This window comes from Hyperoodon ampullatus (genome assembly GCF_949752795.1).
Source record: "Hyperoodon ampullatus genome assembly, chromosome: 5".
Taxonomy (NCBI): Eukaryota; Metazoa; Chordata; class Mammalia; order Artiodactyla; family Ziphiidae; genus Hyperoodon; species Hyperoodon ampullatus.
The window spans coordinates 94,638,334-94,664,837 of record NC_136918.1 but is presented as its reverse complement, the minus strand read 5'-3'; positions in this window follow the sequence as shown (position 1 = coordinate 94,664,837).

The following is a 26,504-nucleotide window of genomic DNA, read 5'->3' as shown; positions in this document are numbered from 1 at the left end:
CTTCATATATGAGACCACCTCTCTTGTGAAGGCTTTTCTGATTTCCTTGGATAGTGAGTTTTAAAAATATTTACTAATCCTGAGTGCTATTATGTTCTTGCCCTGAAAGGAAACAAAAGAGATAATGTTCTTGTTCCTATAATGTTTAAATGTCAGTGTAGATATAAATAGTTTTTAAAAAAAGTTGGTGTGTGTATTTTATATATGTGTGTATGTACATACATAGACATATACATATCTAGATAGACAGATAGGTAGATAGACAAATAGATATAAGTGCTGTAAAAAAATAGAGTAGAAAAAATGTTCTATAGTCCCAGGGGGTAGTGACATTTTAGGATAGGTCTAAGGGAAGATCTGCAAGATCCAATTAATAAACTGAAGAAGAATATGCTAGAGGAGGGAAAAGGCAAATATTTTCAAGTGGGAAGGGAATATATTTGGTATGTATGACGGATAGCAAAAAGGCTAGTGTAAGTGAATAAGGCAAGAATTGTTGAAGATAAATTTTAGAGATATTCAAGGTTCAGATTATTTAGTCTTGTTGGCTGTTATGAGAACTTAGGGTTTTATTCTAAATGCAATTGAATTCTAAATGTGGCAGATGATATGATCATACCAAATTTTTAAAGGATTACTCTAGCTGTTTTGTGCAAAATGTGGATGATCAGGAGTGCAAGACCTGAATTAGGGAAACTAGGCAGAATTTTGTTGCAAGAGCTCTGAGAGATGATGGCAGCTTAGTCTTTTATTTTAGAAAGTGGTAATAAGTGGACAAATTCTGAATTTATTTTAAAAATAGATCCAAATGCATGTGCTTTCAGATCAGATATGAGGTGTCAGAGAATATGAGGTGGCAAGGATAATTCCAAGGATTTTGTCTACACAGCTGAAAAGATGGAGTTACCATTTGCTGTGATAGGAAGTCCATGGGAGATAGATAAATGGTTTTCTGAGTTAGCATAAAGAACGAGTCAGGAGTAGACATACATTGCTTCAGACTGTCTAGAGTTGCCATTTACCAAGATGGGGGAGACTTTAGTGTAATAGAGAGTTCACTTGTAGATATTAGATATTAGATAGATTGTAGATATTAAAAGCTTGAAATTCTAATAGATGTTAAGTTGGAGGTAACAATTAAGAGTAGGTTAAATACACAGAACTGGATTTCAGAGGAAGAAAAGTTCTGTGTTAGAATTATAAATTTGAAAGTTATCAGTGAAATTATGATATTTAAAGCCATATGACTGGATGAGATCATCCAAGACACAAGCATCAACAAAGAAAAGAACTGAGACAATTTATTTTGATGAGTATATTGAAGCCCTTTCTAATTAAGAGATTTCCTCTAGTTCAGCTAAAGATCTCCAGGGCCAGGATTAGAAATGCAACCTCCTTAATCTCCAGCCTGTGTTCTTCCCAAAAAGCTTGCCTCTGTCGTGGGTAAAATATAAATATATATTTCCTGTGTAAATACATATTAACACACAAGTCTAAATAAAGGCTAAGGCATCTATGTAGCTTTGAATATATCCAAGTATGTGGATTCCCAAAGGTATTCTTCACCTCAGAGCACCATGTAATCAACAGTAATTGTACAGAGCAGATTAACACATTCTAAGGTAATGTACCATCATCACCATATTGCAACTTCTGCCAAAAGAAAAGGACAGTCATCTACTACAACTCCCAAATAAAAATCCTGAAAAGAAAGTTCATTGCATCACGAAAAGAAAATAATCTTACTTGTGTCTCTTTCAATGATCACTTTCCCCTTATATTACAGTGAAATTAGTCACATATCTTTCCTGCTAGATAGGGAATTCCTGAGTGGCAGGGATCTTTTGTTATAGAGATCTGTACCTTCCTAATCATAGAAACTGGTTTCTAGCTGTTTGTCAACAAATGGTTTTTGAGGTAAAAAATTAAAAAATAAAAGAAGAAGAAAAGGAAGAGTAAAATATTGTGCTATTAATATTAAGAAGCATGGGAATGGAGGGAATTTGCTAATTGACACTTATTAGTACTGATAGAGCATATCAGTCAGGTCTGGAGCAAGAAAAGATAGCCGTAAGAAATAGAAGGAAAAAGGAAAGGTAGTATGGGAGAAAAAGTAAGCACAAGACAAAGAGAACCTGGAAACTTGTGAATAAACAAGAAAAACCTAGTCAAGATGGGAGAGCTTAAAGACACAAAAAAGTATCACAGATGTCTCAAGGAATAGAGAAGTTGGAAAGAGAGAGATTAAAGAGGGTTGGTGCATGGAGTAGTTGGACTTGCAAGAGCAGAGGAAAATTTTCTTATGAAATAAGAGAGAAGTAAACAGGTCAAGAAAATGTTGATGTAGAAAACAATTCAAATGGAAAGGTGAACTTAATCATAGTGAGGTGGGAAGCAAGGTCATTCTCTGAGAGTAAAGAAGATGGTGGTGTGTTTGGATAGTGTGAGAAGCCTCAGAAAGTATTAGAACAGTCACTGTGATGAGTATGATAGAAAGTCCACAGGAGACAGGTAGATGGTTTTCTGAGTTAGAATAAAGGATGAGAAACAGTATACATTTGAAGTGGAAGCAATATTGCTTCAAACAGTCTTCAGTGAAAAAGTTTTACTAGCACTAATTTTGTAAAATATTTTTGCAAGTACAATTGAAAATAATCAGCAATCTAAATAGATAATTTACTGCGTGTTCAATAGAAACATATCACTTCTTGGGTAATTTACAGTGCGTGTGCCTGTGTGTGTGTGTGTGTGTGTGTGTAAAGCCTTCTTTCTTTTCTTATCAGGCTTGTGGTGGTAAGAAAAATGAAAGAGCTAAATCCAAAGCAGCTCTAGGCTAGAAGACCATAAGAAAAAATATATGAAATCAGAGGGCAGTATCTCTGAAAAGTGGAGAATTTCAAGTAAGAAAAACACACAATACATTAAGGATGAGAAAAATCCAGATATATGTACAGGCAACATGTTTCACTTGGGTAAAACAACAGTATATTTGGTAAAGAAAATTTGGGGGAAAACATTTTCTTATTTAAAATGTTAATGGACATTAAAGTTCACAACATAGAAATTTTAGTCAGGTTAAAAGTGAACCTCTGCCAAGATTATGAGGAGATACATATAAGCTAAAAAAATTACTCATTAAAGAATAATGTATTTTTTAATGTACTGGAATAGGTTAGGAGAAAGCCATTCACTCATTTATTCCTCTAATTCATTTAGCGCTTGTGTTTGTGCTTAGAATTGCTTCACTATTCTACATAATTTTATTCTGGGGCAGTTGGGAGATGAATATAGACAAATTTTGTTTATTGACTTTAGATGGCATCTATATAACTCTACCCATGAAGCGTTTGGTTAAAGGGAAATCCTGTTGGTTGTTTAAACAGGAAAATGGATAATTTCTACCATCATAGGTAAGAAAGAAGGTTTAAGAACAGCTTTCTTGGCTTAGGCTCTGGAGACCTATGTCCAGTGGGGCTCTCCTACCTACTAGCAGGTGACTTTGTGTAGATTGCTTAGCCTCTATGGCCCTCAGTTTTCTCATCTGTACACTAAGAGTTGATTTTTGAGGTCCTTTCAGCTCTAACAGCCAATGAATAGCTAATGTTAAGATTGTGGCCAAAAATACAGAAAAATATAATGATAGCTAACTGATGACAAGGACTCCCTTCTTGATCAAACTTTAATCAGGCTCTTTGGAGCCCTGTTATTCCCTAAGTCTTGTCCTTGGCCTGTTGAGCCCAGCTTATATAGAAACCTCCACTCTTGTTACCTAATCAATCTCCTCTTAATAATTTCCATCCACTGCCCCCCTCACTCTGTACATTGACTATATATATATATATATATATATATATATATATATATATATATATTTATTTATTTATTTATTATTTTTTATTTATTTGGTTGCACCAGGTCTTAGTTGTGGTACGCGGGGTCTTTAGTTGTGGCTCACCAGCTCCTTAGTTGTGGCAGGTGGGCTCCCTTAGTTGTAGCTTCCAGCTCCTTAGTTGTGTCACTCGGGCTCCTTAGCTGTGTCATGTGAACTCTTAGTTGTGGCATGCATATGGGATCTAGTTCCCTGACCAGGGATCAAACCCAGGCCCCCTGCATTGGGAGCATGGAGTCTTATCCACTGGGCCACTGTAAAACCCTAGCTATCTTTGCTATATTATAAGTTGAACTCAGTTCTATACTGAAGTCTCTCTCTCCTAACTGCAATACCTCAAATATACTCTGACTTGTTGATTTTAACAAATGTTCAGTGCAAATTCTCTCTGACATTGAAGATACCAGAAACTGATCTTTACAACTACTGGATGTAAAAATTTGAGATGAACATAAAAAAATAAGAGACAGAAAGAATACATGGAATCTGATTTCTTCAATATTAACAAAGCAAATTTGAAAATTAATATTTGCATGTGTGTGTGTGGAGAGAGAGACAGAGAGAGAGAGAAAGGCAAAGTAAGATTGATTTTAACATAGAGTTATTGTGTACATTTTTTTTTTTGGAAGGAAGGTATGGGATTATCTGTTTTCCTAAAAGGTTTTGTGCACTGGCCATTGTAGAGGGTTCCTTTTTTCCCCTTTAAAATGAGGTTAAATTGTGTCTATGTTCTAGCATTCTTATGGGTTAAATGGTATGCTCCTTTATTATATTTGGAGTCTTGTAGGAATTAGATAAAGTGTTGTGTAGATTGTGGAATTCTAGAACATATTTCTTTCCTTCTTTGTTATATCCTCGCTAAGTCATTTAAATTTTGCTTATGAGCTTTAACATGAAGATAATACATTTAAGTATTAAAACATTATTTAGACTAGCCCATGCTGCCATTTTTAAATAATGGATAAAACCTAATTCCTAATAGTACTAAGCTCCCCTGTCTCAAGAGGAATAACCTTTTCTGGCTTCACTGGGATTTTATGAATTATATTTATTTTAGCAATATGTGTTTGAAAATAATACAATTCATGCTTTCATTCATGACCTTGAAAGGCATATTTACTGTTATGGAGAAAGTTTTCAAGCACATACTTAGAAAACAAAGATTAATGCCTAAAAACATTTTACACTAAGAAACCATCTGAGAAAGGCTGCACGTGCATAGAAATATTGCACAGCTATGTTGGTAAAAATTGCCGTGGTGATTGCAAGAGTCATGACTATGGAAGAAGGACATTTATCTTCCATGAGAACATTCCTAAATCTTTATTTCAGGCAATAACTTACTTGAGATTATTGAGTTATTTACATTCTTATACAGGTCAAAAATAATTTAGCAATTTTAGAACACCAAAAACACTATCTTAGGGCTTCCCTAGTGGTGCAGTGGTTGAGAGTCCACCTGTCGATGCAGGGGACACGGGTTCGTGTCCCAGTCTGGGAAGATCCCACATGCCGCAGAGAGGCTGGGCCTGTGAGCCATGGCTGCTGAGCTTGCATGTCCGGAGCCTGTGCTCCGCAACGGGAGAGGCCACAACAGTGAGAGGCCAATGTACCGCAAAAAAACAAAACAAAACAAAAAAAACAACTCTATCTTACATTAAATATATTAACAAAAAAATGAACATGTATTTCCTGAAGCATCTGGAGCTCACCCAAACTGTCACCTTGGTTAACTTATTCATAATTTAAGGTGATATGGAGGGATAAATGGAAATAAAATCAAATTCACATTGGAAAGGAAGGCTAGGAATTCAAATGGCAACTCAAATAGATTTATCACAGGATATTCAGTAAGTGAAAAAATAAATGTATATAAAAATCATAAAGGGATATTTAGAATACAAAGTAACAAGCTTAAAATGTTTCTATGAAGTACTTATATATTAAAAACTCATACTTTCATTCTTTGATATTGAAATAACCTAAAAGCATAACTTAGAGGAAAAAGGTACAAATAAATACAGATAAAAAAGGACATATGAAAACATCAACATTTAACAGGTGGAATATAGCTAACTCAACAACTACCAACAAGGTGATTTTCACTCATTTTTAAACTGCAGTGAAAATCATTAGTACCTTGACTTTACTCAGTCCTGGGTCAAGTTTCAAAGTAAAAAAGGTCTGAATTTGGTTCACTAAAAGATTTTCACAATTGCTTCTTTCTCTTTCTGAAACTTATTCTTTTCCTAAACAATTCTCCTTTCTGCATCCTAAAAGCCAGCTAGCTTGATTTTAGTTTGTTGTCTACATACCCCTGTTAAGCTTACTATGTCTCCTAAGAGAGTTGCAATTTTTAAAAGATTTTATATTATAAAAAGTTTTGTCTCTTTACAAAAACTTTTATTAAAATAATACAATAAAGAATAAATTTGAAAATAAAACCAATTAAATAATAATCCCAACACAATAGGCCAACAGTTGCTTTTGTAATTTGTGCTACCTCTTTAGTCTTTGACCATATAAGCACATAATGTTCATATAATTTTGGGCTCTGCTTCTTTTTTTCTTAAGATTAAAATGTAAGATTTGGGATCATTAAATCATTTTCTTGTGTTTCAGTAACTTTTTGAAATGTTGTAAATAACATCTTAGAGGTGAAAATTTTGTTTTGCTTTTGTATTTTTTTAAATAATTTTAAAATGGCTTTAAGAAATCAATGTGTAGAAGCAATTTTCAAGGTCTTCAGAATGGTGATACTGTTTTTCAAAAACTTTGGACCAATTTACAATTCTATCAGTTAATGTATAAATGTACCAGCTTTACCCCATCTCATTAGCATCAGGTATGTTCCTTAATGTAATAGGTTTTAAATGTACCTTTTCAGTGTTTTAATTTGCAAGTCTTTACTTAGTAGAGTACTTGTTCATGTTACCAGATGTTTGTTTTCTACATAGAATTTTTTTAAATTAATTATCCACTCTTGTTATAGGTCCACTTACATAATGGTATCATGATGCTATCAAAACTTTGAATATGTACTTTGTATTTAAAACAGTATCTATTTTTTAATGTTTGATGCATGCTTTATGTACTTCTTCTTTTCTATATTGTTTAAATTTATTTGTGCAAATTTATATCAGATTCCCAGTGGTTTTAAACTTTTTTGACAATGGCAATGCAGGCACTGGGTGATATTTTGAAAGGCAGTGGCTTTTTCTGGCTCTGTTCGAAACACATCAAATGGGCAACATCCTGATCTGCTCCTTTAGCATCTTTAGCTGCATAGATTCCAGTAATGGGCTCTTTTATGCAGGGTGATGGTATATGAAGACTCCCAATAATAAAATTCATCCTAATAGGAAAGTGTATTTAAATGAATAAAGACATTGAGATAATGTAGCAAAAAATGGTTAAAAGACTGAGAAGGGAAGTAATGGTAAAGTTGTAAAATGTACAGCTTCTCAAATTGGAAAGGATCAGGCAAAGGCAAGTAATGTTCTGATGCTTGGGGAATGTAAGTAAAATGTAAAGGAATATAACTGTAAGTACTGAGATGACCTGAAGAAAAATTAAGCACTTATCAAATATTTTTACAGTCAGCTCATATGCAGTATGTATATATACAATAGCTATTACTGATATTTTGTTCGAGTACTTTTCCAAACTTTTTTTATGAATAGAAGATGGAGTAACTCGTTCACACGGCAAGTCAGTGCCAAAATAAACACCTCGCTTACAAGTACACTATTTTTGTTTTGCTTTCAACCTCGGTTCCAGGACTTCCCTCAAATTATCCAAAATATTTCAAAACGAGTAGTGGAGGCTAACGCATGTTGGACAGATGCAAAGAGGCTGGAAAAAATAACAACCAAAGAAAATAACAAAAAAAGAAACAATAAACAAGGAACAACATTCTTGCAGTAGTTTCAATGATTTGGCTAATTAGAAAAGCAAGGGCAGTGAAACCTGTTTCTGTGTACCTCGTGAATCCCACACACACCTCAAATCCCACAGCCAGAAAAGTAATATTAATTTTATTTCATCATTCTCTTGATCTAAAAGCAGGATTCATTTTGATAGCATCCAGATTTATTATGAAGTATTAATTAGTGAAGTTGTACTAACTTCACTGGTATGTATGGTTTTCATTTTTTCCCCTCTGAGATGTTTATGTCAAGTTACTATATAATAAATAACATTATTCATAAGTTCTCTTTGAAGAATCAAAAGACTTACTGTAACATCTGACTAAACTACATTTAGCAAAATTCTAGGTTAAAACTTAATTGATTTCTGACTTACTTGCTGATGACCTCTTCAGCAATATTCATAAGACTTCCTTCCTCTAAATTCTTCCACTTTTCAGTATTCTTTCACTTCACTTTTTAAAAAATTTCCCAGCAGCTCCAACTTTTCAGGTTGAATTTGTCCTATTTACTCCCTGATAAAATTTCCTGTAGCCTTGAATATATTTTTAAAACAATGTGCATTTTATATTTTATCTCTCCTTCAACCATTATGAAGGTGATTCCACTCCCAGGTACATAGAGTTGGGTGGAGACAAGATTCAGAGAAAGGGAATAGAACTGAGGAAGCACCAAAAAGAAATAAAGTGAAATGAATACAAAACAGAAAAACACCCTGGGAAATCTTCTGAAGCCAAAAAAATGTGTGTGTGTATGTGTGTGTGTGTGTGTGTGTACTTTCTAATTGCTAGGACTCAATTCTTTATCCCCAAATGCAAATTCCATATAGATATTTTAGTTTCATTTTATTATTCTCTCCCAATTTTCTCAATGAATGTAAATTGAATATGCAAACCTAAAGTAAATATGGAGTTGTTTTCCAGACAAAAATATTACCTATTTTGGCCTGTATAAGAGTTTGGAAACAGATTCCAAATTAGATCCTGATGTTGACATTCTAACTCTTGGATCCTAGAGGATATAGTATCAAGAGATGATAGGTACCAGTTTCATAACTATAATGAATACATAAAAAAAGGTAAAGCATATCTAATCTTTTGCATCAAAGAACTGAAAATAGAAAAATTAAAGATAACATAGCAGAAATAATACTAAAATTAAGATAAATTTGATCAAGAAATGAGATTAATATTGGCTAAAAACAAAGGCAAACAAACAAATCAAAAATCCTGAAAGACACAAATATGTAGAGACATAAGAAGAAGCAGAATGGTTTCTAAGTAGCTTAGCATTACAACCCCCAGATTTTAAGAGAATATTAAGGAGTAAAGAGATTTAATGTACTTAAAAATTTATCCTTTCCTACATTAGGGAAATAAGTTAGCAACACTTTAAATAGCCCGCATGGGTTCTCTTTTCTTTGTAACAGCTCATCTTTTTCACTTTTGCTTAGGGCTCTGAAAACTTCAGAACAAACTTAGAGCAGGTATAAGTGACTGGTTTTGCTTGCCTAAAGAATCAAAGAGTGAAAGAGAATAGTTAATGGGCATCTAAGATGTCTGCCAGTCCAGGGCCACAGATTAGTTTTTATTCTAACACCTCCCAATTAGCTGCTGAAAATTCAGTGTAAAACTGGTTTGGTATGTAAAGAGTAATCAGCACCTTCATACAAACATGGAGTAGGGGGAAACTGATGTTAGCAGGAAAGTTGGTGCTAGTATAAGGTACCTTGAAGGAGCATTAGACATGCAAAACTTTAGTAGATTTACTACACCATGGTCTTGATATGTTCCTGCCTATCCCAAGTCAGGAGTTACTAAACTCAAATTTACTGGCCACTTTGGATCAATGCAAGGTCTTCCTGGCTGATGTAATATCAAACACGTGAACAAACCAGCCAACCAAAAAAAACAAACAAACAAAAAGATTGAAAAAAAAAACCCGTAGGGGGCTTCCCTGGTGGCGCAGTGGTTGAGAGTCCGCCTGCCGATGCAGGGGACACGGGTTCGTACCCCGGTCCGGGAAGATCCCACATGCCGTGGAGCGGCTGGGCCCGTGAACCATGGCCGCTGAGCCTGCGTGTCCGGAGCCTGTGCTCCACAATGGGAGAGGCCACAACAGTGAGAGACCCACGTACTGCAAAAAAAACAAAAAAAACAAAAAACCTAGGTTACAAGTTCTTTTGAAATGAACTTGTAACAAACAGTGGAATTTCTGTGGGAAGAACAAAGCTAATTAAGAATAGTGAAAACAATCTCAGTTCCAGAAAAATAAAGTTCTACTACCGTCTCACTCTGCAACTCCCGAGCGTTATACTGAATTCATAGGAACCTCACTTAACTCAGCTAAAAATTAAAGGGTTTGGACATGATGGACACTAAGATTCAGTGAAGATCTGAATTCCCCAAATTCTATATGATTAGGATTCTCAAACTTTTCATAAACATTGCTTTTATCCTTTCTATTGGAAAAACTTACACTATAAAATTACCAAATATTTAATGCTCAAATTTAATGCTCAAATTGAAGACCATCTAGTCTAATGTGTTCCATGACACTTATGAGACACTTATGAATGAGGAACAGTAAATCAGACAATATACCCAACTAAAGGTACATGTTAAAATTATTTCTTTTCCGTTTTCTTGATGTGTAAATATACTTGTCTAATGAGTTTGGTAAACACATTCATTTTTATTTTAAAACATAGTAAAATATATGTATAATGTGGCATCAGGAAAGCTGATTAAAATCACATAATATGTCTTTTTCCTGATGGGTTCTATTATTCTTTGGGTACAATAATTTATGTAGCACACCAACTGGTATAATAAGAGCCATGCTATATTTTTATACCTTAATTATAAATGTATTTATTTATTTATTCATTCATTCTATTGTTTTAATGAGCACTTACTAGGTGAGAGTAATTACACAAGCATGGTCGGAGGGCTCAACTACACATAATATAATCCTTGACTTCAAGAATTTTAGTACGTAACTAACTTTAGTATATAAAGTATGAATCTCTTAGAAAAAACTCAATCATTTTAGCTATTTTTTTAAATAATAAATTTCTTTCTTTATAAACAGTAGAAGTGATGATACTACTTCCACTTGGACAGTGTTCTTATATTTTGTTTCCACCACTCATTTCTCTCAGCAATCTTGCAGGCCAATGTTATCATCAAAACTCATATATCAACCAAGCTTAATGTTATTCTGACTGAGGAGAAAGCACATATCCTTCACTGTTTATTGACCAGTTGTTAGGAGAGGAAATGTTGGTAAGGTGTACATAATAAAAAATAATAAATAATACATTTTAATTTGTGAGCAAAAGACACTTGGACAGACATATAAAATAAAACAATATATAAAATAGATAGGTAGATAGATATAAAAATCAAGAGATAGCATGCCCATAAAAAGTTAGAAAATAAAACAAAGAATAAAAGGCAACCACAAAGCAAGGGCAATATTTTTTAAAATAAATAAATAAATAATATAGCATAACACGGGCCTGAATTCTATTGGAAAGATGCCAGAGAACTACTCTTGCATCTCTGAGTAGCGACAGATGAAGAAGCCTGATGGATGATGTTCTGGGCCCTAGCTTCATCCACAGAGGTCAATAGGCTTACTGATGATCCAGGAGGGATAAAAGGGTTGGGAAAAAAAATGATAGCACCAATAGTGACAGACAATCTGATCACAGAATCTTAGGTCTCTATCATTACTTATTGAATTGTAGCTGTAATGACCTTACTTAATACCATTGAGTTATTCATTTAATTGTATATGAAAGAGAAAATAACAAAATAAAATACCTAGAGGAGGGAGTCAATAGATTTGATTTTGTTTCCTTGGAGAGCCTGTACGAAAGCCAGAAGCTCCCAGGCAGATTTTCCAAGTGCTGCATTGCTTGATCATGAATGTCCCAGACACTTTGGAAGAACTTGTGAAGGACTGTGCATCCAAAGAGTAATGGGCTATACTTTCACATGGACAAACAGCAGACCAAGGCTTTTTATTTTCTCTAGATTCTTCATGTCTTCATTAGTCTGCTTTCCCATGAGATTTATGGGTCTCATAGGTGCTTCAGTTATGGAATACATACAAACAATGAATAAGTAAGCATGCATTTTAGTAACATTTATTGTAAACTGACTTTTATGCCACTAATACAGATGCATATTTTATGGAAAGGGATATTGTACGTTAGACATCAGAAAGGCAGTGACCTTTTAAGAAAAATCTTTATTTTACATTTATATCTGTATTCAATACCTTCCTAAGCTTGAATTTTCTAGTTAAGACTACCAAACCGGAGAAAATATGCTAAAAAAAATTAGATAACTTTACCTACATATAACATTGTCACTATTTATATTTTTTAACTACTTTCAGCAACTCTACCAATAAAACGAAAGTATAACAGCAGTAAACTAGAGTAAAACATATAATTTAAAAGTCTTTCAAATTTCTATATTTGCCTGAACTGAAAAGGTAAAATATAGGCAATTCCAATTCAGTATTAATAGTAGAGTGGGAAGCGGCCTTAAATATTATACGTTTCAGATTCCCATTCTCTTCTTCAGTATCTGGAATATGAGACTCAAACTGATATTCACTTTTACTGTAGATAGTATGGAATAGTGGTTAACAATATAGGCTCTGAGCAGAGCCTTGGCAAGTCCTGCCTTTGCCACCTTGGACAACCCTGGAAAACTTACTAAATCTACTTTTGCAATACTGGACAAATTACTCAATTTCTCTGCCCCACCATTTCCTCATTTTAAAAGCAGAGATCATAGTAGTATCTACCTCATTGGGTCAATAAGGACATTAAAATGAGTAAAGCACTTCAGAGAGTGCCTGAAGTCAGACAGACTGACTCACAGTTATATCTCCAAAATCTTTAGCCTTTATTAGAAGTGTACTTTTAGAGCTCAGAAGTTTACCCAATTCTTTATTGGATAGTTTTTAATGCAGAAAATCATTCCATATATTGAACCAAACCTACTTTCCTGGAACTTTGGTCCCATTTATGTTTTCAAAGGAAGAAACTTAGTGCCTCTTTTATTTTTTTATTCTTATTTTTTTTTTGTGGTACACGGGCCTCTCACTGTTGTGGCCTCCCCCGTTGCAGAGCACAGGCTCCGGACGCACAGGCTCAGAGGCCACGGCTCACAGGCCCAGCCGCTCTGCGACATGTGGGATCTTCCCGGACTGGGGCACAAACCCGTGTCCCCTGCATCGGCAGGTGGACTCTCAACCACTGTGCCACCAGGGAAGCCCCAGTGCCTATTTTATTTAATAGTTATTCATAATTATAAAGTACTGCTCATGTCCACTTTTTTCTTTTTCCTTTTTTGGTGTGGGATGAAACATACCTAGTTTCTCCATATATAATTTTTCCAGATTATTTACCATCTAGCTTCCCTCCTCTGTATAACTCCAACTCATTAACATCATTCTTCAAAGATAACATTTAGGAAATTATATGAAAATCCAATTATATACATGTTTATTATCAGTTCACATTGGAAATATCGTTTCCTTTGATATAATTCAGTTTATCGATTATTTTAAATGTAGAACATCATATTTTTATATTTTGATTTACTCATAAAATGATAGAATAATAGAATATCAGAGTTAGAAAAGACCTTAATAATCAAATAGTCCAAACCCCAGTTTTACAAATGAACAAATAATAACTGATGACTAGAGAGGGGGAACTGTTTTACTAAGGTCACATGGCTTATTTTCCTAGTATTGATGGAACCAGGACCAGGTCCCAAGTCCAAAACCTGTAGGTTTTAACTTTGGTGCCAATTGTAATCAATTGCTAGTCATTTTCTTGAGCAAGATATAAAATTTTATCCTGTTCCAAGGGAAAGAGTACTATTGGAAATGTCTGCCTTGGGCAAAGGAATAGAAAGTGGTATACTCTTACCACATATTTGTTATTTTTAATCTAAAATTCTCTTAATCCAGACAGTTCCAATACTGAAATTGATTTTTCTGAATTTCACACTTCACAGTTATCAGGTTATTAATTATTATTTTGAGCCCCTCATTCTAGTCTGTTGACCTATTGTCAAATCTTGATTCTGATATCAAATATGTTTGCTCTTTTTTATATTCATAGGACACATACAAATTTGATAAGTACAACTATATATTTATCCAAATCATTCATTAAAATGTAGAACAAGGGTATTTTCAATACTTTGATAATATCTATCTCACATTTTCCTAAACCAAAACTGAAAACAAATATTATTCCATCTGCCTAGTGTGTATCTAACAGCAGTCTAGCAGCAGGTCTAACAAACAAGTCATATGTTCAGCCACTCCAATTTCCTCTTTAATATGATTTCATGGGAATATGAGTGTGAAAAGAATAATTAATTACATATACTTACCTTAGAAAATACTATTGTTTATTCAATATTAAGGGGTAAAAGGAAGGATGAATAAGCAGTTTAGGGGAAGGAGTATATAGAAAAAAATTGCTAACGGCAGACAGTGGTGGTGGGGGAGATTATAAGATAGGAAGACTGTTTAAAAACTAATTCAAGGCACGAACATCAGCTAGACCAGAAAAGCTAGACTGCAACCCTGAAAAGGACTTCCAACTTTCCTTCACTATGAGGTAGGTTAATGCCTAAAGCATCCAGGAAGCTTCTAGTTCTGAAGTGGAGCAGGTCACAGCAAGCCCCCAGTGCTTATGGTCAGTTCAAAACATTTTACTCCTGGGACCAATAAAGGAGTAAGTTGTGAATATTAAAGCACTAGCCAGCGTGACACCTGGTTACCCAGGAAACATTTCATCCGCTATGCCTTAAAGGAAGCTTGCTTATGGGTCTTTTAAAATCTGTACTGGTTTCTCATTGCTATTAGGAGGAAACTACGAAGCAAACAAAGTTAAACTTTAGGTTCTTTCTCCAGTTACCACAGAGTCGAATATCAAGGGCTCTTTTTAATATATCTATCTTATACACTGGGTCCTTACTATTCCCTCTCTATGCTTGTCCCAAGACTAAAAAACAAAAATAAATCAAAACATTAAATACTCCAAAAATACTCCTCATGCTATGGGAATGATTACAGCAAACAGCACCTGGGTGGCTATGTACACAAGGGGCCACTGCAGTTGTGTGTATTTCTACTGCTCAGTCAAGGCAAACAGCAACCAGCTGGCTGTGACTAGCTCAGACTAATAAGCATAAAATCAACATAGGCTGATCCAGGCTGAATATCAGCATCTGTTAGGCCATTGTCTCTGCTGATATGTCTGACTGAGCAGAAGGAAGAGCTGAATAGACAGTCTGCTGTAAGGCAGAACACAAGATGAGGAGCCCCTAACCACCTGCCAAGTTTTTAGCGGAGGAGCAATGGGGGAATGGAGGGTAGTCAAACCCACAGAGAAGGTGCCTCATCCAACCTGTAAACCCTGTGTCCTTTTCTACTTTGATTTTTCTGTAGGCATAGCTTTTGGCCAGTTTCAAACAATAAACAGTAAAAAAAAGAGCCATTGATGAGTCAAGAATTAGGATTAAAGATCAGGTGTTGTAAAATAATTTCGTGCATCATTACCCTTACCAGAGAGAGCCAAATGAACAAACATGACAGACCATGCACCACTGCACCAAGCAATGAGGTTTTCCTTTGATCTGAAGAAGTAATATAAAAAAATTAAGCATGAATTCTTACACTGGATATGGGAGCATCTTTACCTCTCCTTGACTGTTTCCTCATTCTGCTGGGCTTCTGCTCCTAGCTTACTTCCGTCCCTGGGCATATTCACCATTTCCTGTGACCTCAGAAGCACTCAGGACCTTAACATTATACTCAGATTCTTCTTGAATCTTGATTACTCTACAAAGTAAACTCTTCATCTCTCTTGGGAGGATGGCCTCTTGAACTATAATTTAAAGACTAAGGCAGAAAACTGTGAAGAGAAAAACAAGTGGTCTCCTTTCCAATTTCTCCTTTCCAATCTATGCCAGATTAGATTATTGAAAATAATTGTTTCCTCTTAGTATTCCTCAAAGAAAACTGAAAATCACTTGGCATTTTCTAACAGTGTAAGAGCATCATATTTCTGTAGAGTATTTTATAAAATGGAAGAGTTTGAATATGAAAACTTAGTGTATTAAAAAGTGGTGTTTCAAAAGTGAACAAGGGGTATGTATGCCATTTGTATTGAAAGCTAGCAGAACATACCACCCCAAAATATATCGCTTTGTTACATTGATTATTTTGAGCTATTGGGTCTTGAAAAGTAGCAAATGTAGGGAGAGGCTTTCTCTGGGCTTCCCTTATCTGCTTAAAGACAGATCTCTAAAAGGAACTTAATTGTCATAAATCCTCTCCCCAGGGAGCTTCATCAAGCAGGAAAGATTGACTCTTATCACAAGAGAGGAGACTAGAAGTTGACACCACTTCTGGACAAATTGTGTCACAAATTATCACATCTCCCGTCTATTCTTCTAAGCACCCATTCATCTTTCCTGGAACTCACTCTTCCCTAAGAGGCCTACATCTCCCCTCACCTTTTCCTATTAAGATGGTATTTAATCCTGAATTCCAAACAACCTCAGGGAGTTACTCATTTTTCCCTGGGTGTCTCCCATGTTTTTTTTTCTTATTAATCTGTCTTTTATCACAGGGGTCTCGGCTAAGAACTCAGAAGAGTAAAGGGAAAATTATTTTCCCCCCACAGTATGCAAACATTCAAACATTTGTGTGGGAACTAAACAGCATATAAATCATGAAGTGTTTTTTTTTTTTAAGAAAATCCAAAGAAACTGCTGTCTTTGTTCAATAGGAGACATGAAGGATAATAGCAAAGAGAAGCAGAAGAGACAGAAACATAGAATTTGGACTATTTACTGTAAATGCAGAGTAAAGAGTAATTTTTGAACCAAATGTGATGATTCATAAAACTGTGAATCACGCTGGGGGGAAAAAACGATTCATGCTGCAAATTGGTTCAGCATTTTTATGTTTTCTAATTTTTCAGAGAGCCAACACAGAGCACATAAAAAAAATCAAAACCTTGTAAATCAGTGCTTTTCAATGTTCTCTGTGCCTCAGAATTAGCTGGCTAATTTTTTTTTTAATTAAAGCTTAAACTTTATACCCCTTCTTCCCTCACACGATAGTTTAATTTGAGTGGGTGGGGCCCAAGCGATAGACATTTTAAAAACTCTTCAGGTGATTTTGTTCCAGCCATTCCTAAGAACTACTTATGCCATAAAGCAAAAAATGCCCTAAAAGAACAAGGGGGAAATGGAGAAAAGAGACTTGGAGTACTACATAAACTTACCTTTACATGCTTTCAGGATTCATGAGTGTGTAGTTTTGGAAAGTTTCCACTAGACAATGACACTATAGAGCAAAGACCCCAGTCTCTTCAGATACTTGAACTTCATATACCAAGCTTCTATAAGAGCAAGTAGAAAGTAAAGCTCAACCAGCTCATTTGCCACAGTTAAGATTTAAGAAACTGATCTTTAGAGAGATGAAGTGACTTTACTTATTACCTATGAGGAACTGTATCTCAGATTGGAGGTCTGATATCCTTTCTTCAGGACCTATAGCTCTGTGTCCATGGCTAAAATAAGAAAACTATCAAGTTCAGAAATGTCATTATGAGTCTAGAGAACTCTTATCTTGAAGTGTGGATCTAAGTGCCATGTTTCTCACATGAATTTGGAGGAGAAGATGACAGGGCAGAGGGAAGAAGAAGGAGACAGGACTACTTGAAAGACGCTTAGTTGTCTGAGAGCCAAAGCGCTCATTTAGTTTAGAAAGTTGAGTGAGATAACTGTGTATTTATATATAAGAAACAAATATATACTTCACTGCAAACATAAAAATAAATTACAGTTGTATAAAAGACCCAAAAGTGAAAAGGCAAATTTAAAAAAATTTAGAACAAAATATAGCGCATATTTAGGGCCTCAGGGTAAAAGGGGATTTCTTAAGTCAAACACAAATGTCACACTTCATAAATTTTTAAAATTGTAAATGTTACTATTTTATATACATTCATGCAATAGAAGTTACCATTAAATAACCAAAATTTAAAGACACAGGCTAGAAGAGAATATTCAACAATATATAACAGGGAAAGAATTAGTACTCAGAATATATAAAGAATACAATGTAAATTTTTAAAAATGAATAGAGGGTTTCACTCGCGGTGCAGTGACTGAGAATTTGCCTGCCAGTGCAGGGGACATGGGTTCGATCCCTGGTCTGGGAAGATCCCACATGTCATGGAGCGACTAAGCCTGTGAGCCACAACTACTGAGCCTTGCTTGTCACAACTACTGAAGCCACGTGCCTAGAACCCATGCTCCACAACAAAGAGAAGCCACCACAATGAGAAGCTCGCACACTGCAATGAAGAGTAGCCCCCGTTCGCCGCAACTAAAGAAAGCCCAAGTGTAGCAACAAAGACACAACACAGCCAAAAATAAATAAATAAATTTATTTTTTAAAAAAAGAGTAGAAAAAAATGGGCAAATTTACAATTTACAGAATAAGAAACTCTAATGATCAATAAACATATGAAAGTATGCTCAACATTCATTAAGGAGATGTAAATTAAAACAATCAGAAAATACTCTTTAACACTAACCAAATTTGCAAGATAATTATCTGATAATTTAAAATATTGACAAAGGATAGAAAAATGTGAACTTTTCAGTACCACTAGTTAGAGTACAAATTGTTCCAATTCATTTAGAGAAAGAGTAATGCGGTAATATCTAGTAGCTGTACATATATAAGACAAGAAATTTCATGTATAGGTACATATCCTTGTGAAACTCTCACCAGTACACAAGAAAATGTGTAGAAGATTATCCACTGAATCATTGACTTTTATTAGCAAAATAAAATGTAAACAGTCTAAATATTCACCAGCATGACACTCTGAATATAAACTGTGGTATATATTCTATACTGGAATCCTGTAGAGCTGATAAAATAAACAAACAAAGCTATATGCATCAACACGTATATTATATATTTGAAAGTTGCTAAGAAAGTAGATCTTAAGAGTTTTCATCACAAGAAAAATAATTAGTAACTATGTGTGTTGATGGATGTTAACTAGACTTATTGTGGTGATCACTTCACAGTATATACAAATATCGAACTGTTGTGTCATACACCTGAAACTAATATAATGTTTAGGTCAATTACATACATCTCAGTGTTTTCAAAAAGAAAAAAAAACAATAAAATCAAATGAAAAAAGGGAAGAGGCAGTAGAAAAGGAAGAGAAAAAGGAAAGTTCATTGCTTTTGACCATACAACTTCCAGAGTCAGTGGAAAAATATTGCAGATACTATAGTAAGCTGGTTTAATAGTCTTTAAAGTAAAACAAATCTGAATTCAAAACCTTTATCAGACAGTTACTTTCAATGTAACATTAGACAATTGCTCAGTCTTTGTAAACCTCTTATGCTCATCTACAATATAAGAATAATAAAATCTAACTTGTGGAATTGTTCCAAGCATTAAATTAGACAAAGGAATATTTAAAACGTTTCCTCACTTAAGGAAACTGTTCAATTAAAAAAATTAGATTACTTTTCCCCATCTTCATTTTTCCACCTTTTAACATATTGTACTAAATGCTAAAAATAATATATTGATTAATAAGGATATGTACTCTACCAGTAGAGAACCTATGACCTTTACAAATTAGACTTAAAGACAAACTCACACCAGCTGCCTCAGAATCTCTGTTATGGAGCTTTATATGCTTTCATTCAACCAGCTGAGCAATTAAAGAACCTAAAACAATTTATCAGACAAGAAACCCCATAATCGTGCAGAGTATTTCACTCTAGATGTGGATGCTGTCACTATCATAAAGGTCAACTCTTCAGACAAGCTCTAAATGGGGAGTCTTTCAGGGGAGCAGGTATATTGGACTAATGCCTTGGCAGTAGTAGATGACTATGTTACATTACCAAGCTAGGCTTATATTACATGCACTAAATATTGGCAAAATAAAGGTAATGTGCCCCATTTTTTATTTATTGCTACTTTCTGGACATAGAACCGTTTCAGAGCATTAGGTTCATAAATAAGTGACCACATTCTCTTGTAGCTTCTAACTACCAAATTAGGATTTGAGATTCTCACCCAGCAGTCAGCAGCATTCAAGAAGAAATATGGAGATTGAGAAAGAAGTTTAAGGTATGTATCACTGTTGTCCTCAAGGTCTCTGTCTCTCTCTCTGTCTGTCTGTCTCTCTCTCATTAGAAACTTCAATGACAGCATTTTACAACAGCATTTTACAAACACAGAGTAAACTTTAGGAGAGATTTTACTGAACAAAATAGATTGTTTTACTTATGCATATAGGAGTCATGGTTAAACTTCAACAGTATAGGTTGTAAATTGCAAACTAAAGTATAAATGTAGATTTTGGAAGATCAGAAACTGTGTTAGCTGTGATTAATGCAAAATAAAACCCCTGCAAAACAAAAACATAAACAAAAACCACACACACACACACACACCCTCATTCCTACTCAATAAAAACTAGTTATTTAAGATTTTAACTCCTGTAATGATGCAAAGTTGAGCAGAAAATCAGCTTCTAGTAACATTACATAAAGTGATTTTGATAAGGTGTTTGAATTGAGCAGGTCCTTTGCTAATATACTTAAACAAAACAAAGAAAATAGAAACAAAGAAAACAATTAAGAAAAGAAAATAAAGAAAAAAGGAAAGAAATAGAAAAGCAATATTTGTTTGAGCAGCATTTAATATAAATATAGAATATTTTCTTCAAGAGAACTTGTTCAGATTAGTTAGGTCAAAGTCATATACCAGTATCTTGAACATTTTGTTAGAAGTGGTAAAACTAATTTTCTGTGAACCAAAAATATGGTCAAGCTCTTAGCATGTATTCATTAGATAAATATTTATAGAATGCATTCTTCATATACAAAGATGGAAAAAAAAGATAGTCATAACTCTCAAATAACTTATGCTTTATTATATAAAAGAAACAACATGCACAATATAATGAGAAATACATTAGTAAAAATCTTTTCAGGTGTATTTTTTAATCAGAGTTTTAAAGGATGAATCTAAGAGGATTAATTAAGGAAAATAGCAGAGATATCTCATGCTAGTAAAAAGGAAAAGTACAATTGTAAAGAGATATAAAATTGTGGTGTGTACATGAGTAAAAATGAGTAGTTGTATACAAATAAAGTAGTTGTATGTGATCTCCTGATGGCATTAACACTAGTCTTCCAGTAGTAGTCTGATTTCTCAATCCTACCTTCCAGTTGAAGGGGAATGTCATTCTCTTCTGTCATGACATCTCCTCTCCCAGATCAATGTATGCATCATGAAATATGGCCATTTGGCTCCATTCTCTAATCTCCCAGAGAGAGGCTCATGTTTCAACGTAATGGGTATAGCAAAGATTACACAGAAAATTTCAACCAATTTCAAGCAGCCCATGGGGGAAGAAGTTTGCTTTTATAATTGATCTTTTGTTCTGTGTCTGGTCCCACTCATCCACATATTCTCAGATCCATATGACCTAAATCAAACAATGCAATGCTCTTAAACTTCATGCCAACAATAACTTATGCTTAGTTTTTCTAATTTACATTTTTAAAAACAGTTTACCCATATTTTACATTTTCCAAGTGAACTATTAAAAAGTATTAGAATGTCATTAGTTTTTTCTTTGAATGTTGTTCTCATAAACCATGATGAACAAGGAAACATCTCATAGCTCCAGAATGTTTACGTTTCTTTGCAAGTTTTTATCCATGCTTCATGGTTTAAGAACTCATGTTATGTCCCCCTTTATAGTACTAGATTTCTGAACACTGTTGCAAAAAGAGAATTTTTCTTCTCTTTGCTTTACTATCTTAAACCTGTTTAATGTGCAAGTGAAGTAAATATTTCCTATTAATCAAAAGATTGTTAGAATATTGTGTTAACTTTGGGGTTTACAAATAACCCTAGTTTATAGTATATGGTGTTGAACTTTACAAGAAATTCAAGAAGGCAGCATGTGATTAATTTTTAATTGTTTTGTGTGTTTAATGGAGGATGAGATCATCGCAGATAATTTTAAAGGAATGTAATGAAATGAAGGGACGTGAATTGTAGAAAAGTGAAGTGAATTTAGGAGCTCCTATTAGGTAGTTTGGATCAGCAGTGTCTTTATTTCCTCTTGCCTCTGAAATACAATAGAAGCAACTTACTAGCAAATTTAAGATTGAGAGCCATTCATACACCTATGAGGTATAGTTAGGAGGAATAAAATGTTGGAAGAAAGTCTCATGTTTTCATGGCTACATGTTAGTAGTAAGTTTTTCAGGGTTAAAAGGTAATTTCTAAGCAGGACCAGCTTCATTCAGGGAGAAATTTATCTAATCATTGTGATCTGAGATAAGTTCTAGACAGTATGTCCTTTCAAAACCCACAACATGTCATTCCACAAGAGATGCATACTTCTGGATCTTAAAGGTTTTTATTTTCAAGAATTTCCTATTATAATGCAAATTGTAGCTAACTGACACTGTAGGTACACTAAATTCTTTTCATAATTAGTTGGCAGCATGGTTTGAGTAAGACTGATGGAAATGAAGCTCAGAATATTTTTTGAATTAGGGGAAGAGTGAGAGGGGATCTTTGGCAGAAGAGTTTGATGTCATTAAGGTAACCTGAACAGAGGAAGGATATCCAGTGATCAAACAGAAAACACCAAAATGTTTTGGTCAGAAAGATCACTTAATACGAAAAACTCAAGAAATGTCCTTAAAACAGTTAGAGGATTTCAGCCTGATGGAAAACCTTTTTTAATCCAAAATCTCATTTCATATTGACAAAGCCAGAATAAAACTTTAGCCTACCTACCCTGACACAGCAGATCAAATAGTAGTCTGTAACCAATCATTTTCATAATAAATGACAGTAGTTGGCATAACTAGTGGGTTAAACCCCTGATTTTTGAAGTCCAACCATCTGTATTTCAGTTTTTGATCTTTACTACCAAGCTAGGTGGCCTTAGGCAAATTACTTAATCTCTCCAATTGTCAATGTAAATTTGGGATGTTGCTAGGGAGTCAGAAAGGAAACAAACCCCTAATAAACATAATGACTGCTTTGAAAGTAGTAGAAGGGGTAGCACAGAAAAAGAAGCAACTTAGTTTGCCTAGGGGAGTTAGAGAGGCCTTCTCAGAAAAGGTAAATTGAACTAAAATCTAAATAACCTGTAGGAATTTGCTAAGTGTATACATCTGAGCTGTGAAATTCTGGTAATGAAAACATCATGCAAAGGCTAGAAGATGTGAGCGAGCATGGAGCCATCAAGGAATTTAATATGGCTGGAGTTTAAGATGCAAGAGAGACATAATAGAAACAAAGAGGCAATGGAGAACTACAAATTATTCAGAGCAGGGGAGTAACACTAGCAGATTTGCTTATTGGAAAGGTCACTCTGGTGACACTCCGAATTAAGTCAAAATAATATTACACAATTTCAACTAAACATTGAGGAGAACCTGAATTGGGGCAAAAGATAGAAAACAACAGACAAATATAGGAAGTAGAAGCAACAAGACTCAAAAATAATTGGTGGAGGAGAGAAGGAGAAGGAAGTTTTCTGTAATGACTTCTGAGTTTCATCTTGAGCATCTGTTGGGTAGTGTTGCCCATCATTAAAACAAGGACCACAGATTCAATGCAGAAGGTAAAGAGGCAGACCACACCAAGCCATGAGAAAACAGGACTGACACCTGCTTCCCTTTTGAAGACCATGAGCAGTTATAGCAAGCATTTCTGTGAGAAAACACTGAAAGAAAGCAAATCTCCAATAATGAAAAGTTAGTACCTAACAAATAGCAACAATAAAAGTTAGAATTATATGAATACAACTGTACTAAAATGTGGATTTTGAGCCATTGTAGAACAAAGGTATGAACATGGATAATAGGAAGTCATTAACCTGAGAAACAAATGACGATTAGGCAAAGAAGAGAATATGGCTCTTGTAAAGACAGAGATATTCCCCTCAGCCTCATCAGATTAAGTTTCAATTCATTGGAGTAAAGGAATTAAAAACTGAGAGCATCCTAGTTCTCAGTGCTATTTGTAGTATGTTATTTGTAACCAAACTCAGTTCATTTTTCAGTAAAATCTATATAATTATTATCCAGTAACGTAAGCTAAAATATTCTCAAAAAAGTTTGTTTTCATTTTGAAAAAAACCCACAAACCTATATTAAACAACCTTTCAGACATACTGAAGATAGTTATGTGGCTGGGAATTCAAAGGACAAGTGTTTCCTAAACTAGAGAAACCAGGCTAGTAACTTCTCCCAACAATTTAGAAAGTCATTCTAAATAAGTATATTTCTTCCTTGGAAAGCTAAGATGGATATGGAAAGTTATGAAGAAGAAATTGTTTGGTCCCAATATCTTACCTAGGACTGGTCCTGGACTATATGTCTAGGGTGTTTTTCTGCAAATTTGTGGATAACTCCCAATAGAAATCCAGTATTAGCCTGTTAGTGACCAGAATCATTTTTTTTAATGAGAAAATAATCAAATGGGAAGCAGAGCTTGACAGGATAAATCATTCAGTTAGTTGTAGGGGCTCTAAGGTTACATGAGTAAATTTCAGGAGCCGGTTCTTAGCAGCTCTATGCCTCAGTGTCTCTAGTTACAACATTGTATGTAACAAATGTCTGACTGTCCTCTGTGAGAAAGTAAAAGGAAATGTACCATATAATCCGATGTAGTGTTGTCCCCTTGTTGACATTAATACAGCAATGCAGATACAACTGGAAAAGACCAGTATAATTTGTCTTTAGCCTGGAAAAGACCAGTATAATTTATCTTTAGGCTGGAAATCTCCTGATGATAAGGCACATTTCTATTAGGTCTGCTTTTTGAACTAGTGCCAAAGGATGTCAAACAAATCCAGTAACAAGCAAGATAGCTATTTTTACTTTTGCGATTTCTCCTTTCACTTTGGGTCCTTGTGGTGGGCACACATTTGCTATACCACACACTTGAAAGTGCTGACTCTTCATTTAACAGTTGACCCTTGAACAACTCAGGGGTTAATCTGAGTTTAATTTATAGTGAGCCCTCCATATCCTCTGACTCTCACAACTCAGGACTGTGTAATACTGTAGTATTTACTATTGAAGAATATCCGCTTATAACTGGACCCATGCTGTTCAAATCCATGTTGCTCAAGGGTCAATTGCACTTATTTTATACAACTGAACTAAAATGTCTATGTTGAGCCTCCATTTCATCTGATACAGAAAATCTAGTTGCTTATAGAAAACTGTCAATTTAATGATTATCAGTTATCTCTCTCAGGTTTAAAACTCAGTCACTTTCTGGAATGTTCAACCTCTCTTTTCCAGAACTGGTCCTAAATACCTTGGCTTATTCAGTGGAGTAATCCTCAAACCATCATCTCTCTGCCAGCCAACTTCTACTTTCCTTTCCAAGGGGCACAAGAACATGCAGATGTTCTTCCATATGGCAATAAAGTACTGGAGATGTCAGAGGTTTTGGGGAGGACTTTCATGTTTAGACAAGCCTTGGGGACTGTCTATAAGGCTTATCATTGTCTTGGATGCCATCTCAGAATAGCTATATGTGAATAATGCTGCTATGAACATGGGTGCACGATGAGACCTTTTCAATTCTTTTGAGTATATTCTCAGAAGTTGGATTGCTAGATATGGCAATTCTATTTTTAATTTTTTTCAGGAACCACCGTACTGTTTTCCACAGCAGCTGTGCCATTTTACATTCCCACTGACAGTGCAAAAGAGTTCTAATTTCTCCACAACCTAGCCAACACTTGTTTTCTGTTTTCTATTTTTTGATATTAGCCATCCTAATATATATGAAGTGGTATCTCATTGTAGTTTTGATTCAGAATCCCCTAATGATTAGTAATGTTTAACAATTTTTCATGTGCTTATTGGCCATTTGCATATTTTTTTTGGAGAAATGTCTATTAAAATCCTTTGCCCAGTTTTTGATCAGGTGGTTTGTTTTTCTGTTGTGTTTTAGGAGTTCTGTGTATATTCTCAACATTAATCCCTGGTCGGATATGTGATTTGCAATTTATTTTCCTACTCTTTGGGTTGCCTTTTTACTCTGTTCATAGTGTCTTTTGATGTACAAATTTTAAAATTTTTCATGAAATCCAATTTGTCTGTTTTGTTGTTGTTGTTGCCTGTGTCTTTAGTCTCATATACAAGAAACTACTGCCAAATAAAATGTCATGAAGCTTTTCACCTATGGTTTCTTCTAAGAGTTTTATATATTTAGGTCATGCATCAATTTTGAGTTAATTTCTGTATATGGTGAAAAGTCAGGATCAAACTTCATTCTTTTGCATGCAAATATCCAGTTTTCCCAAAACTATCTGTTGAAAAGACTGTCCTTTCCCCATTGTATGGTCTTGGTACTCTAGTCAAAAAAGCATATGACTATATATGAAGGTTTATTTCTGGAATCTATTCTATTCCATTGGTCTATATGTCTGTCTGTGTGCCAAACACACAATTTTGATTACTGTAGTTTTGTATAGTAAGTTTAGAAGTCAAGAAATGTGAATCTTCCAGTTTTGTTCT